The following is a 15,402-nucleotide window of genomic DNA, read 5'->3' as shown; positions in this document are numbered from 1 at the left end:
CCGGGACTCCAGGATCATGACCTGAGCCGAAGGCAGTCGCTTAACCGACTGAGCCACCCAGGCGCCCTCAATGGAGGGTTTTAAGACAAAATCAAAGACTCTCCCAAGCAAGAACAGGAAGATAAAGAATTGAAAAATGGAAAATGCAAGAAAGAAAATAAGAAAATCAATACAGGATATTCAACATCTGAATAATCTTTGCTCCCAAAATACAGAGTAGAGCTCCAGCCATCATCTTATTTCTTTTTTTCTTTTTCCTTCTTTCCTTTTTTTTTGGGAGGGGGTGAAAAAAATGTATATTTAGATTTAGCCAGCTAGACTCAGTTTAGATGATCCCAATTTTGTTAGCAATATCCAAAGCATCATAATCAGGAGCCAGTTGAACATATACCTTCATCTCTCCATCAGGCCTGATCAGAGTGTTGACCTTCGCCATGTCAATGTCATAGAGCTTCTTTCCAGCCTGTTTGATCTGGCGCTTGTTGGCCTTGACATCTACAATGAACACAAGTGTGTTGTTGTCTTCTATTTTCTTCATTGCTGACTCAGTAGTCAGGGGAAGTTGATGAAGGCATAGTGGTCAAGCTTGTTTCTTCTGAGGGTACTCTTTCAAGGATATTTGGACTGCCTTCAGAGATGTAATGTCTTGGGCCATTGGAAGGTAGGTGACATGCGGATCTTTATTTTGTGACTGTGGACACCTTTCAGCATCACTTTCTTGACCTTCAAAGCCTTTGTTTTGGCTTCTGCTTTAGGAAGGGCAGGGATTTCCTTCTCACCTTTGGCACTATCTTCATTGAAAGGGTACCATCTTATTTCTCTTCTTGCCTTTTTTGGGAAAGCGTCTTAAGAAAGTTATCTACACCCACTAATTGTCATTTCTTCCCTCCTCTCTCTGTGAATCCACTCCAGTCAAATTTTTACCTTACCACTTCCCCAACATCTATTTTCATCAAGATCACCAAAAAAGAAACTCATTTCTTAGTCCTCATCTCACTTATCAGCAGCACCTGACAAAGTAGATAATTCCCTCCTTCTTGGAAAACTTTCTTTGCTTGTGGAACTCCACATATCCCTGCTTTCCTCCTACACCTTGGCCTCTTCCTCTCAGTCTTTCCTGCTATTTCTTACTCATCAACCTGATCTCTAAATGTGGACAGTGCCTCCAGACTCCATCCTGAGATCTCCTTTCCTCTAGTGAGTATATAATCTACACCCACTCTCTGAGCTATCACTTCCTATCTCATGGTCATACAGACCACCTGTATGCTGAAGGCTTCCACATCTATATCTCCAGCCCACATACCTCACCTAAACATGCAGATCTAAATGTCAAACTCACAATTTACATCTTTATTTGGATATGTAACAGGCATGTCATACTTTCAACGCCCAATTCCAAACTTCTTACACTTTCCTCCCTCTCCCCAGAAATAAAGATTAAAAAAAAAAAAAAAAAAACAAGGTTCTCCTCCTGTACTTTTCCCTTTTCAGTTTTTGGCAACTTCTTTTTTTAGGCTCATGCCAAAATCCTGAGTCATCTTCCTTCCTTTTTATCTCACACCTCAGATATGGTCTGTCAGCAAATCATGACACTTCTACCTTCAAAACATATAAAGAATTCAACCACAACTCACAATCCTCACTGCCACTGCTCTGGTACAAGCCACTGTTACTTCTCTCTTGATTTGTTGCAAATCCTCCTGAATGGCACCCTTACTTCTACCTTTGCCCTCTTTCAGACTCTCCCACCATACCAGCCAAAGTGATTCCATTAAGACCTATATTAGATCATGTTATTCCTCTGCTCAAAACCCTCCAGTGGTCCCCTTCCTACCTACAAGGCCTTGCATAATTTGGGCCCCACCTACCCTTAACCTCATTCCCTCCCACTCTCCCATTTGCTTCCTTTGTTTTGGTCACCCTGGCTTCCTTACTATTCCTTAAATACATCTGTACTTCAAACTTGATATCTTTCCTACCTAAAAGGCTTTTACCCCAGAGATCTACCTAGCTAACTCCTTAATCCCTGTCATCGTAACTTAAACCTCACTCTCACAGTGAAGCCTTTCCTGGCCTCATATCTAAAATCACAAATCTCATGTACACACCCTATATCATAACTTCCTTCCTGGCCTTTTTTTTTCTTAGCATTTATTACTAACATTACTTTTTATTTTACTTATTTAACTTACCTATCTTTACCATTAGAATATATGCTTCACAAGGGTAGAATTTTTAGTCTTTGTGTGCACTGCTATAATCCAAGAACTTAAAAGAATTCACAAATATCACAAAGACATTTATTAATAAATGAAATAATCAAGGAACAGGAAACATAAATCTATCAAAGAAATAATTCAAGAAAATGTCTTAAAACTTAAGAACCTCAGTTTATAAAATGACTCCTGGTAACTTATTAATAAAATAAGACGCACACTATGACACAACATTATGAAATCCAAAATGTTAGAGATTTGGAAAAAGATACTAAAGCTTCCTGTGAGAAAATAACTGATTATATACAAAGAACTGGGAATTAGATTACCATTAAACTTTATAGAAGTAATGCAATATACTAGAAAAAATGGAGTGCTTTTAAAATTCTGATAAAATTTTACTTTCTGTAAAACATTTCTTATCTTAATAATGTATCATTTAAATATGAAGGCTAAATAAAGACCATCTCAGGCATTTAAGATTTTAAAATAAATTACCTCCCATGTACCTTTTTTCAGGAAGCTACTGGAGGATGTGTTTTCCAACATGAGGTTTTAAACCAAGAAAAAGTAAGGCACTAGATCCAGGAAATAGAAAATATAAAGAAGAAATAAATGAAGAGAATTCAGAGAATAGTGTGGAATATCAGGTCTAAGGGTCAGCCAGTTCAGACTGGAACTGGAGAACACACAAGGCTACAGTAGGAATCTCAAAGACAAAAGAACTGCTGGATTACCAACACTTCTGTTCATATTAGGGGAATTTCAATGCTTTGGGGAGATTTCTAAATTGACATAGAAAATTAAGTGAATAACAACAACAATCTATGCAATTTTAAACACCAGAAAAAAATAGAAAGATTTAGGAGGAGAAAAGTAAAATCATGCTTGCTGGGTTTGCTGGAATATGTAGCATTTATAGAGTCATGATAATTTAAATTCTGATTATTGAATTAACCAAAAGTTGTCCACACACACACACACACACACACTAAGATACTAAGGAGAGAAAGCATCTTAGCCTGAGTGCTCTGGAAAAATGGGGTCTGATAAAAGGATTTAAATACTGAGACTTCATTGAGGAGGTACAAATCCAGGTCACTGAGAGACAGGAATAAATAAAGCAAAGCAAAAAGAATGCTAAGCAATAAAGGCCATATGTTACATATTTGTCTCTCATTGGTCAAAATTTACCCACAGATATTATTCTCCCTTATTTCTGAGTTGGGTTATCTGGCTTCTCCAAAAGCCATTGGGGAGCTGAATTTCACATTCAGAGAATTAGAGCTTCATCTGAGTCCAGATGTGGTAACAAGAGCCAGAAATGTTGAGCCTTGTGTTAGTTGGCCTAACTGTGCTGCTGGCAGCCAAGAGAAAGGGCCCAATATTCCAGGGCAAATGACTGGTTATCTCCTGGGAGAAGCACCGCAGTCTGGGAGCTGGACATCACCAGGGGAAACTGAGGAGGCAAATTAAGACTTTTACCCAATACAGAGGGTAAACAAATACTGCAGAAAGATGTCAAGGAAGCTAAATTCTAATTTTCTATAGTAGTATTTTTAGATAATGTCTAAATTTTTAAAATCAGAAAAGTGATACCTAGCTAGCTAGACAGATGGATAAAGAAAGAAAGAGAAGGTACAGAAATATAATTTTTTAATCTGATTGCCTCTGGAAAGTGCACACTTTGCTATGAGGGGCAAAGCAGGGACAAACTTGTAGTGTGGTTTGCTTGATTAATCTAGGTTCATGTATTAAAAATTACAATTAAGTCTAAAGTAGAATGAGTGAAAATGTTATATGCCAAGAAAAAGAGCAATGGCCTCTCTGCAGAGATGGCAGCCTCTGGAACAGCCACATACATAAAGGTTGGGCATGTGGATGGGAGTGATTGGAGATAAGCCTGAGCAAGTAGGATGAGGGTGACTGTAAGTCATGCTAAAGACTCTGAACTTCATTCTGCAGGACTTGAGGAGTCAGTGAAGGGTTTAAAGCAGGAAAGAGATATGATCATATTTGTATTTTAGAAAGAATATTCTAGCTGTCCTGCAGAGAATACATTAAATAGAGAAAGGCCTGAAGGCAGAGAGTCCCTTTAAGAAGCTAATGGAATATCCAAATAGAAAGATATAAGTTCTGAATTAAGTATAGTAGAAACAGGAGAATCTAGATCTATCAGTGGTTTAGGACCTGTAGACCAGTTGGGACCAATCTCCCTTATGAGCCACAAGGAAGAGGTTAAAGATGAGAGAAGCAGAAAGAAACCAATCATTCCACATAGAAATCAAACATATAGCATTACTCTTGGGAACTTCATCCTAACTCGTCTTTCTGTGTAATCGAGTGTGAAACTCTTCAAAAGAGGCTTCTATTCCCTTGGCAAATCTATCATGCAGTCTACCAACTGTAGTCATAGTTATTTCTTGAATATTTTAAGTGAAAATTTCTGATGATTGCAATCATGCATTTCTAAATTACTAAGTGGGAGTAAGTTCCTGTGAAAGTGACCTCTTAAAGGAAGAAATATTTTTAAATGTTAACTCCTCCTCATATGACATTTCTTCCCTATAAAAAAAAGTCTTGCTCTTACCCATATTGAGAGTGTTGTTTATGGCCTAGTCATCTCGTTCTGTACGTCAGTGTCTCCCCACTCTTCCATTCTCAGCAATTAAAGTTTCTTTTCCTTTCCCTCCATCATGAACACTGCCAGCAAGTTTCTCTTCTCAAATCCCATTTTAACCATGTTATTTATTAATTAAAAATCTCCAGGCTTTTTATCTTCCCTGTAGAATAAATACATGCACACTGTATAGTGTACTCTCTATATCATTTTCACCATTAATCAGCTCAAAAATCTAGAAAGCATGATTATTTTCCTTATTCTATAGATAAAAAAAAATCAAAGGGGAAAGCAGTTTTTGAGTTAAAATTGAATGTCTTTCCATTTCTATTTTTCCCTTACTTCCATTTAGTCTGTTATCTAAGACCTTTCAAAATCTACATAGTCCAAAGCTCTCTTCCCATTAATCTCTCCTGGAATGTGGTTCTTAGGTGGAGGGATTTATGAACCCCCTGGAACCCTTCCTGGTGTCCACGAGTAGGCTATACATGTACATACCCCTAAAAAAGTATAAAAACTTTTGCATCTATTTTTAATGGTCACTTTTTGGAGGAGAATTAAAAGTATATATCAAATTCTTAAAACAATCCATAACCTTAAAAAGGTGAAGAATACTACTCTGCAGAAAAACTCTGTTCTAGGAGATCAGACTACTCCCTTCCCACTCTGCTCCTTTTCTTCTGCCTTGGTTGATCTCCACTCACACAAAACTGGCTTTCTCTCTAATACCAGGCTCACATCTTTCTTCCTCTGTGTGGTCTTTGCAGATCACTGCTGGCCACAATGGCCAAGTTCTCCTCTGAAGTGTTAGCACTCATGTTCTATCTAACAAATCTAGTAATTAACAATAGACCACCTTGGGGCATTGCTTGAATTTTTGTATGTCTGGTTTTTCAGTAACTCTATTTTATTGTTATTTGCTTCATCGTTTAGATTTTAAGAATCCAGCATCTTAGACCTTCTCTTACTCTCTACAGCATCTTGCCCAGAGTTCCCCAGAGCATGGATGTTTCATAAAAGAACAAGCATTATTCAGGGGTTTATTAAATACTTCCAATGCACCAGGATCGATCATGGAGATGGGCAGATGGTAGTGCTCCCCATCTAAGGGAGTGAGAGAACCACTGATTCATAATGGGCCTCACAGTGAACTCAGGGTGGGGGTCATCAAAGGACTATAAGCAGTTGAAGCAGTACAAAAGACAGGATTTAGTGACCCGGTGGTTGAGGACAATAAGGGAAAAGGAGTTGAGAATGCCAGGAACAGAAAAAAGCTGATTGTCTCAAAATAGGATAAGTTCTATGGGGGAGGTGAAACCAATCAGTCTTCTCTTTATGACATGGAGACCAATCCCCAAATCTGTACACTACATTGGCTTCTGATCACTCAACACATATCTGTATGAGGTTTATTGAAGACATAAAGACACATTGAAGAACTGAAAATTTTAAATATCACAATGTTCACATGTCGGTGAACTAAACAAATGAGCCTCTGAGAGCTCCATTTCAAACTCTGTGATGGCCGCACCAACTTGCTGGTCTATCCCAAGCTAATAGCTATGGGAAAGAAGACTTCCCTCTCCTTACCTTCAAGTAGTTGAGATCTAGTTGGTGAAACAAAGTTAGATGCATAAGCATAGACCAACAAGAGAGTCAATACCAAAATGCTAGACAAAAAATGGATGAAAACAGTCATTACCTGAGTGTATTTGCTATTTCTTAATTATTAAAATTCTGGTTTTTTAATGATGTCATAAAAGTTTTATTATGAAAATAAACTCCAAAATATTTATTTGGTGGATACTATAAAACTCTCTTCTAGGTTATATCTGAGAAGAGACTCACTGGAAGCATTTTTTGGTATTGATTAGTACACCATGCATCAAAATTGATCTAAGATGAAAAACAATGTCATATCAATGTTCCATCTCAACATGCAATATCTTGTGCAGAGGACTGAAGCAGATAATACTGCTTTGATGGAGAATTTAGGAAAGAGATTTGGTATCTGCATTGGCCTGGATTACCTAGAAAACAAAGTTGAGGCACAGACTTTTAATACTTTTTAATGACTATGCAAGACCAGGCAGCATGAGTAAGGGCAAGGGGAAATGAGACTGTGAAGGGCCAGAAGGAAGACAAGATAATGCATTACCATGCTAGTCAGATATAAACTGTATTGCAAGAAGGCCCATGCAGATGTTAGGCTGGTGACTCTTTTAGGCCACATGATATTATGTGACATAATATGACTTCAGGCTATCCTGAGAAACCATGCCTTGGAGTAGTCCACTAGAAAGAAGGCATCTTAAGCTTATTTTTGCAGTTCCTTCCCATCTCCCAGCTCCCAGTGGACTTCTGGTTCCATCACCTGTCTCCAACCCATGTTTTATCATACATTTATCAAGTCCTGACATTTCATCAAGACGTAGCTGGTTGGCTTCAAGCAGAAGAATGATGTAGCCCAAGAGAAGAAGTGACGAGAGACTCCAAGGAGGCAATATGAGATGTGTCCTATGCAATATCAAGAAAGGCTCTCAGATTCATTAGTCAGGCTGGGAGATGAAAATCACAAGAAGGAGAGAAGTTTATGAGAGACTGGTTTGACCATTTGTCACTAACTTGCAAGGCTTTGAGGAAGTGGTACGAAGCAAAAACCATAGGCTATGCCAAAAAAGTTGGGTTTAGTGGACAGTGAAGATCATGAAAATTGTTAGCATCACAGGTACAGTACTTACACCCAAGGGACTCATTCAAGTCAGTGCTCCTGATTGGTTGTCAACAGGGGAAACAAGAAAAGCCATGAACATTCAGCGCACAAACTTTATTTTTTTTTATTTTATTTTATTATGTTATGTTAGTCACCATACAATACATCATTAGTTTTTGATGTAGTGATCCACCATTCATTGTTTTCGTATAACACCCAGTGCTCCATGCAGTACGTGCCCTCCTTAATATCCATCACCGGGCTAACCCATCCCCCCTCCCCCCTCCCCTCTAAAACCTTCAGTTTGCTCCTCAGAGTCCATAGTCTCTCATGGTTCATCTCTCCCTCCAATTTCCCCCCGCCCATTTTTCCCTTCCTTCTCCTAATGTCCTCCATGCTATTCCTTATGTTCCACAAATAAGTGAAACCATATGATAATTGACTTTATCTGTTTGACTTATTTCACTTAGCATAATCTCCTCCAGTCCCATCCATGTTGATGTGAAAGTTGGGTATTCATCCTTTCTGGTAGCTGAGTAATATTCCATTGTATATGTGGACCACATCTTCTTTATCCATTCATCTGTTGAAGGGCATGTCGGCTCTTTCCACAGTTTGGCTATTGTGGACATTGCTGCTATGAACATTGGGGTGCATATGACCCTTCTTTTCACTACATCTGTGTCTTTGAGGTAAATACCCAGGAGTGCAATTGCTGGGTCATAGAGTAGCTCTATATTTAATTTTTTGAGGCACCTCCACACTGTTTTCAAAAGGGGCTGTACCAACTTGCATTCCCACCAATAGTGTAAGAGGGTTCCCCTTTCTCCACAACCTCTCCAACATTTGTTGTTTCTTGGCCTGTCAATTTTTGCCATTCTAACTGGTGGTATCTCAATGTGGTTTTGATTTGAATTTTCCTGATGGCTAATGATGATGAACATTTTTTCATGTGTCTGTTAGCCATTTATATGTCATCTTCAGAGAAGTGTCTGTTTATGTCTTCTGCCCATTTTTTGACTTGATTATTTGTTTTTTGGGTGTTGAGTTTGAGAATAAAATTGCCATTGCAAGTGAATGTGGCCAGGACATGTGCAGAAGCATCGTACTCAAAAATGCAGTGCTCAGCACAGTTGCAGGGTGTCCCAGGAGCTGTCCCTAGCAATTGACATCTACCTTAAGTCTGTTGTTTTGCCCCGTCAAGTGCCCCGTCACTTCTGCTAAGACTTCAGATGGTGGTTTACAGTCATCTGCTGCTAGAGTCTCCAATGTCCAGAAAGACCACATCTGTCCACCAATTCCTTGGACCTGGACACAGAGGAAGGTCGGGCATTTTCTATTCCCCTTGCTCCCCCATTGGCACATGCCCCCTTCCCCTTCACTCACCACCAAACAGCGATAGTGACCACTCTTCCAGTTTCCTCCTCTCCTTTAGCCACCAACCTCACTCAGCAACTCTTCAATCAGTAACGATTTTAAAATGGACTTATTTCATTTTGCTAACTGCTATTTGAATTCCTGATGTAACTCTAACATATTATTTCACGGTTTCTCTACACTATAGAGCATGTCGTTGCTGGAGGAAATGATATTTTGTATCTCATACTGCACACTATTATTGCATTCTGCATTCAAACATTCACACTAATGACTGATTAATTATTAAATCATTAGATCAGTGGTTTTGTAAATGCTTTATATAATGCAAGAAATCCCTTAGAGATTATGAATCAGTACTTAAAAAGTAATAGCGTTATTTGGAGAAATAGAATGCACTCACAATGCATTATTTTTCCCATTCAAAACAATGAAATATAGGCCGTACTTACCAAAACCTTATGTAACATGTTAAATGCAATTGATCATCAAATAATCCAGCAACCATGCTCCTTGGTATTTTCCCAAAGGAGATGAAAACGTGCACCCACACAAAAACCTGCCCATGGATGTTTATAATGGCTTTATTCCTAATTGCTGAAATTTGGAAGCAGCCAAGATGTCCTTCAGTAGGTGAATGGATAAACAGACTGTGGTACATCCAGACAAGGAATATTATTTGGTGCTAAAAAGAAATGAACTATAAAGCCAGGAAAACACACAGAGGAAACTTAAATGCATGTTGCTCAGGGAAAGAGGCCTTTCCTGGAAAACTACATACCATGTGATTCCAACTCTACGATGTTCTGGAAAAGGCAAAACTATGAAGAGAGTACAAGTTTCAAGGGTTACCAAGGGTTGAGGAAGGGGTGATAAATAGGGAAAGCAGAGGGGATTTGGGGGGCAGTGAAAATACTCTGTGTGATTCCACAATGATGGATACATATGATTATACATTTGTCCAAAGATGTAGAATGTACAACATGAAGGGTGAACCCTAATGTAAACCATGGACTTTGGGTGACTATGATGCATTAATGTAGGTTCATCAATTATAACAAATGTACCAAATATACCAAATGTTGGAGGTTATGTACACATGGGGTCAGGAAATACATGAGAAATGTCTACCTCCTCCTCAATTTTGCTGTGTATCTAAAACTGCACTAGGGGCGCCTAGTGGCATAGTCGATTAAAGCATTGGACTCTTGGTTTTGACTTAGGTCTGATCTCAGGGTCTGATCTCAGGGTGGTGAGATGGAGCCCCACGGTGGAGCCCTGAGTTGGGCTCCACACTCAGTGCGGGGTCTGCTTGGGTTTTTCTCTCCCTCTCCCTCTGCCCCTCCCCACCCCTACATTTGCTCTCCCTCTCTCTCTCTCTCTCTCTCAGATAAATAGATCTTTAAAAAAAAAACTGCCTTAAAAAAATCTTAATTAAAATAAATATAAAATAAAAATATATTAAAAAACATGTGATTTAGATAACAAAGGAGGCCCACGTATGCGTGTGTATGGCTCTTATACATATGTGGGTTTATATATATTTGTGTTTATGTGCAGGTATATGTATATACAAATATACACACACTTATGTATATGCATATAAATATATGTATTTATTTGTATATGTGTATATATAGGTCTCTTTTCAGCATCCTGGGGTGGAAAGAATTAGGACTTGGCAACAGATAGACTTAACACTAAATTCTGGCTCCCCTACTCTCTTTGTGACCCTCAAGTTCTTACATGATAAAATGGCTATTCAATATAATATCTACCTTATAATTTTTCCATAAGGATAATAAGTAATAAAGTATGTAAATGCCCTAGCAAAAAGGTCTAGCAGATAGTTCGGTGGTCAACAAATTTTAGCTTCCTCCTTGTATGTTCTTAATGACTCTCACCACATAAATTCCTTGAGTCTAGAATGAGGGCACATTTATCTTTGTGTTCTCAACACCTACCCCATAATGAGCCCTCTGTGAATGTTTGTTGAATACAACGGAATTATGATGTGGGCTACTAAGAAGTAAAGTACTAGTCCCTAAAGGATTTTGAAGAGGTTTTTTGATTTCCTTCCATTCCCTCTGAAGTTAGCAGAGGAACCTTATTTTAGACTGTCTGGGATCTTATCAAGTGGATATCACAGAAGGGCACTTGGTTGGCTCAGTTGGTTAAGTGTCTGCCTTCAGCTCAGGTCATGATCTCAGGGTCTTGGGATCAAACCCCACATTGGGCTCCCTGCTCAGCGGGGAGTCTGCTTCTCCCTCTCCCTCTCCCTCTCCCCCCACCCCCACCGTGCTCTCCCTCTCTCTCTCTCAGATAAATAAATAAAATATTTTTTAAAAAAGATATCACAGAGAAAAGTTCTCCTTTCCTTAGGTTTTTCAAATTTATTTTCTACCTCACAATCCTCTAACATAGAAGTTACTGTTCTTTGTGGCAGTTTTATTAAAGAATGGCAATTTCTATATCCCTTGAGAGAGAATGATCGGTTTCTATTCTATAGGAATAAAATAAAATAAAGTTTAAAAGCAGACAAGATCTTAGAACTACATAAAATTTTTCTGATTCAGTCTTTTACCTTACCAATTATAGGAAATTTTTTTTCTTATTTTTTGCTCAAAACTTTGTGTTATCAATTTTCATCCTTATTATTTGTTTTTTAACAAGTTAGCTTTTAATTTTTTTTTCCGGTTCACTACTCTATGGTGCATCTGGCTTCCTATTTGTTAAGGAAGTAGGCAGAAGATGCTGTTGAATTATCATATGTTTTCCAAAGGAAGGCCTTAATTTCAATTATACCCACGCAAGGACAAAATATAACCCTAGTTAATGTGAAACATCTGATCATTGTAGCTTTGAGATCAGCCAGATCACAATCAACTGGAACTTCCTTCTACCTAATTTTAATTCCATTTGAGAATTACCCATGATAATTTGACCCAGGTCTCTCCACAAAGTAACATTATCTTAGAGTTTACAATTTCAAAACTTCCACTTGATTACTCTGAACTGTGACGGTTTCCTTTGCATGGGTTAAGCTTGTGTTACTTGCATTTAACATGGCAAATTCAGTGTGACCAATGCAACCCGATGAGATGTCTTCACAGAAAAATTACTATGGAGAGTCTCACTGAAATCATACCCAACAGCAGACTGGCAGAATGGTGATTTTTCATCAAAACTACTGAGTACCAGAGACTATTTTGAACAAATTCAAATTAAAAGATGAATTAATTTAGAATCATTTAAAAACCTGTATGATACAGGCTTACCTGATTGACTAGAACTTAATAGCTTACTCTCTTAATCAGAGAATAAAAAATATTAAAATTAAATCTGGTAATCACTTCTAAATCGAAGGTAGAGCTCAGAGTAATGAAGTGAGAAATTTGAACATATTTTCTAATCACAAGAGATTAACAAAATTGCAAACTCTAAGATAATGCTGCTTTGTGAAGAGACCTACGTCAAATTATCATGAAGTGAAATATGGAATTAAAATTAGGTAGAAGCTGGAGTAACATTTTAGTAAGTCACCATGCATTGTAGTGCATCTAAAATTTATCATATGTACTTTTAAATATGATGCTGATTTGATCATGAGGATGAGAATAAATAATTAAGACTGGAAGTCCAGTAACCAGGGAGATGGTTAGAACTCTTCATTCACAGGTCTAAAAAAAAAGTTAGAATATGTTAATTATACTTGAATTTTAAAAAAGTGAGAAAATAAAATAAGATAAAAAGAGAGAGAGAGGCAAACCATAAGAAAGTCTTAACTATAGGGAACAAACTTAACTATAGAGGGTTTCTGGAGGGCGGTGGGTGGGGAGATGAGGTAAGTGGGTAATGGGCATTAAGGAGGGCACTTGATATCATGAGCACTGGGTGCTATATGCAACTGAGGAATCACTAAGTTCTACCCCTGGAATAAATAATACACTATATGTTAACTAACTTGAATTTAAATTTAAAAAAAATAAGAATTTAAAAAATAAAAAAAATTAAGCAACATGAATGTATATCTGATTGATCATAATCTCATTAAAAAAATTTTTAAAGATTTTACTTATTTATTTGACAGAGAGAGACACATCGAGAGAAGGAACACAAGCAGGGGGAGTGGGAGAGGGAGAAGCAGACTTTCTGCTGAGCAGGGAGCCTAATGTGGGGCTCTATCCCAGAAACCTGGGATCATGACCTGAGCCGAAGGCAGACACTTAATGACTAAGCCACCCAGGTGCCCCATAATCTCATTAAAATTACTTGGCTATGAAAAAAATAAAATTTTCTAATTCTATGTTAAACTCTTTTTGAAAATAATAATGGTAAATAAATAAAGTTTTTAAGGTTTTAGATAATAATGTTTAAAGATTCTGGAAAACTTCAAATTTCATACTTAAGTGTTATGAAGAAAATCTTTCACCTTTTCACAATTAGGAATATCTATTCAGTGCAATTCTTGTAACACTAAAACCATAAGCTCCACGAAGGCAGGGCCATGTCTCTCTTGTTTCTGGCTCTATTCCCAACAGCTAATGTAATTCTGGCTCGTATTATGTGCTTAGCCAGTATCTGTTGAATGGATGAAATAGCATGTACATGTACTAATACTAAGAGATCCCATTAAATTACTAATAATGGCTCCCATTTGTTTGATCATTCAAAACTAACTAAGCAAATATGTGCTGAGGAGTTCTCTGTGCCAGGTTCTGGTCTGGGCTCTAGGGATATAGCTGTGAACAAAGCAGATACAAAGAAATCCTTATCCCATTGAAGCTTACCTTGTAGCAGAGGGAGACAACCAATCAAGGCTATAAGCAACTAAAATATATAGAAGGTTAGTTGGTGATAAATGATTTGTAGAAAACAAAACAGTGGACACAGGTAAAGGGCGTCAGGTGGTGGGGAGAACTTTCTGGGATGTTTAAGGCCCAGTAAGGGGAAGCCAGTGTGGTTGCAACAGACAGTCAAGGGGAAAGAAGGTGAGATTAAAAACATACCAGGGGTGCCTGCTGGTTCAGTGGGTAGATCATGCAACAATTGACCTCGGGGTTGGAGTTCAAGCCCCATGCTGGGTGTAGAAATTACTTAAAATAAATAAATAAATACAATCTTTAAAATAACAACAATATACCAGCCATTGTGAGGCTTTCCCTCTGAGTGAACCAGACACATTGGATTTTGAGCAAAGAAATGACACCATCCAACTTAACATTATAACAGGATCATTCCGGCTGCCATGTTGAGAATAAAATGAGGCAGAGCTGGAGCAAAAACAGGGACACCAGTAAAGAGGCTATTTCAATCATCTAGGTGGGAAATGATGACTCTTAAATTTATTGTTCACCATGTGCCAGGCAGTGTGAGAACTGCCTTATATATTTAATATTTACATATTCTATTACCTAATTCTTAACAAACTTCTGAGGTAAATATTCTATTGCCATTTCCTGGATCAGGAAATGGAGGCTAACAATGTTTAACTTGCCCAAAGTCACATGACTAGCAGGTGACAGATGTAGTATCCAAACATCAGTCTGTTAACTTGCCCACTGCAATGAGACCCAAAGTTTTCATACATGTTCTTCAAATATCTTATAATAAGTAGCATCAGTATATGCAGAGATTACAACAGCCCTTACTCTAAGGGTAATGTGACATTAATAAACAAAAGCATCCTTCCAGCTCTGTCCTCAACTTCTCTATGCCATGAACCTACCAGTCAAACCAACTGACCTTATTACCTCCTAAATATTCTTGAACTTTCCTGATGATCTCACAATTTTAGAATGTAAAGAACCAACCTCACACTCAAAGCAGGAGCCCTGTATATGTAAAGCCTGATATTAGGCCATTTGTTCTCTGAATATTTCCAATATTTCTTTCTTTTTTTTTTTTAAGATTTTATTTATTTATTTATTTGACAGAGAGAGAGAGACAGTGAGAGAGGGAACACAAGCAGGGGGAGTGGGAGAGGGAGAAGCAGGCCTCCCACAGAGCAGGGAGCCCGATGCGGGGCTCAATCCCAGGACCCTGGGATCATGACCTGAGCCGAAGGCAGACGCTTAACGACTGAGCCACCCAGGCGTCCCTTTCCAATATTTCTTTCTTTTTTTTTTTTTAAAGATTTTATTTATTTATTTGACAGAGAGAGAGACAGCGAGAGAGGGAACACAAGCAAGGGGAGTGGGAGAGGGAGAAGCAGGCTTCCCGCAGAGCAGGGAGTCCGATGCGGGGCTCGATCCCAGGACCCCAGGATCATGACCTGAGCCGAAGGCAGACGCTTAACGACTGAGCCACTCAGGCGCCCCTCTTTCCAATATTTCTAAGACAAGAAATCCATTGTTGGCTGTACCTGATCCTGTGCGTGTGTGAAACACCACCTGGGAATCCCAGAGATTCTTGCAACAGATCTTGCAAAGAGTTGCCCACACTAAAAGTATGGCTATAGGGTGATAGCATTC

At 38.3% G+C, this 15,402-nt stretch overlaps 1 pseudogene; it reads right to left on the bottom strand.

The window, feature by feature from the left end:
* Window positions 1-325: 325 nt before the first annotated feature.
* Window positions 326-15,402, bottom strand: part of LOC110578144 — a 122,809-nt pseudogene continuing 107,732 nt past the window's right edge.

The sequence above is a fragment of the Neomonachus schauinslandi genome, chromosome 5, assembly GCF_002201575.2.
Source record: "Neomonachus schauinslandi chromosome 5, ASM220157v2, whole genome shotgun sequence".
Taxonomy (NCBI): domain Eukaryota; kingdom Metazoa; phylum Chordata; class Mammalia; order Carnivora; family Phocidae; genus Neomonachus; species Neomonachus schauinslandi.
This window is presented reverse-complemented; position numbering and strand designations above follow the sequence as displayed.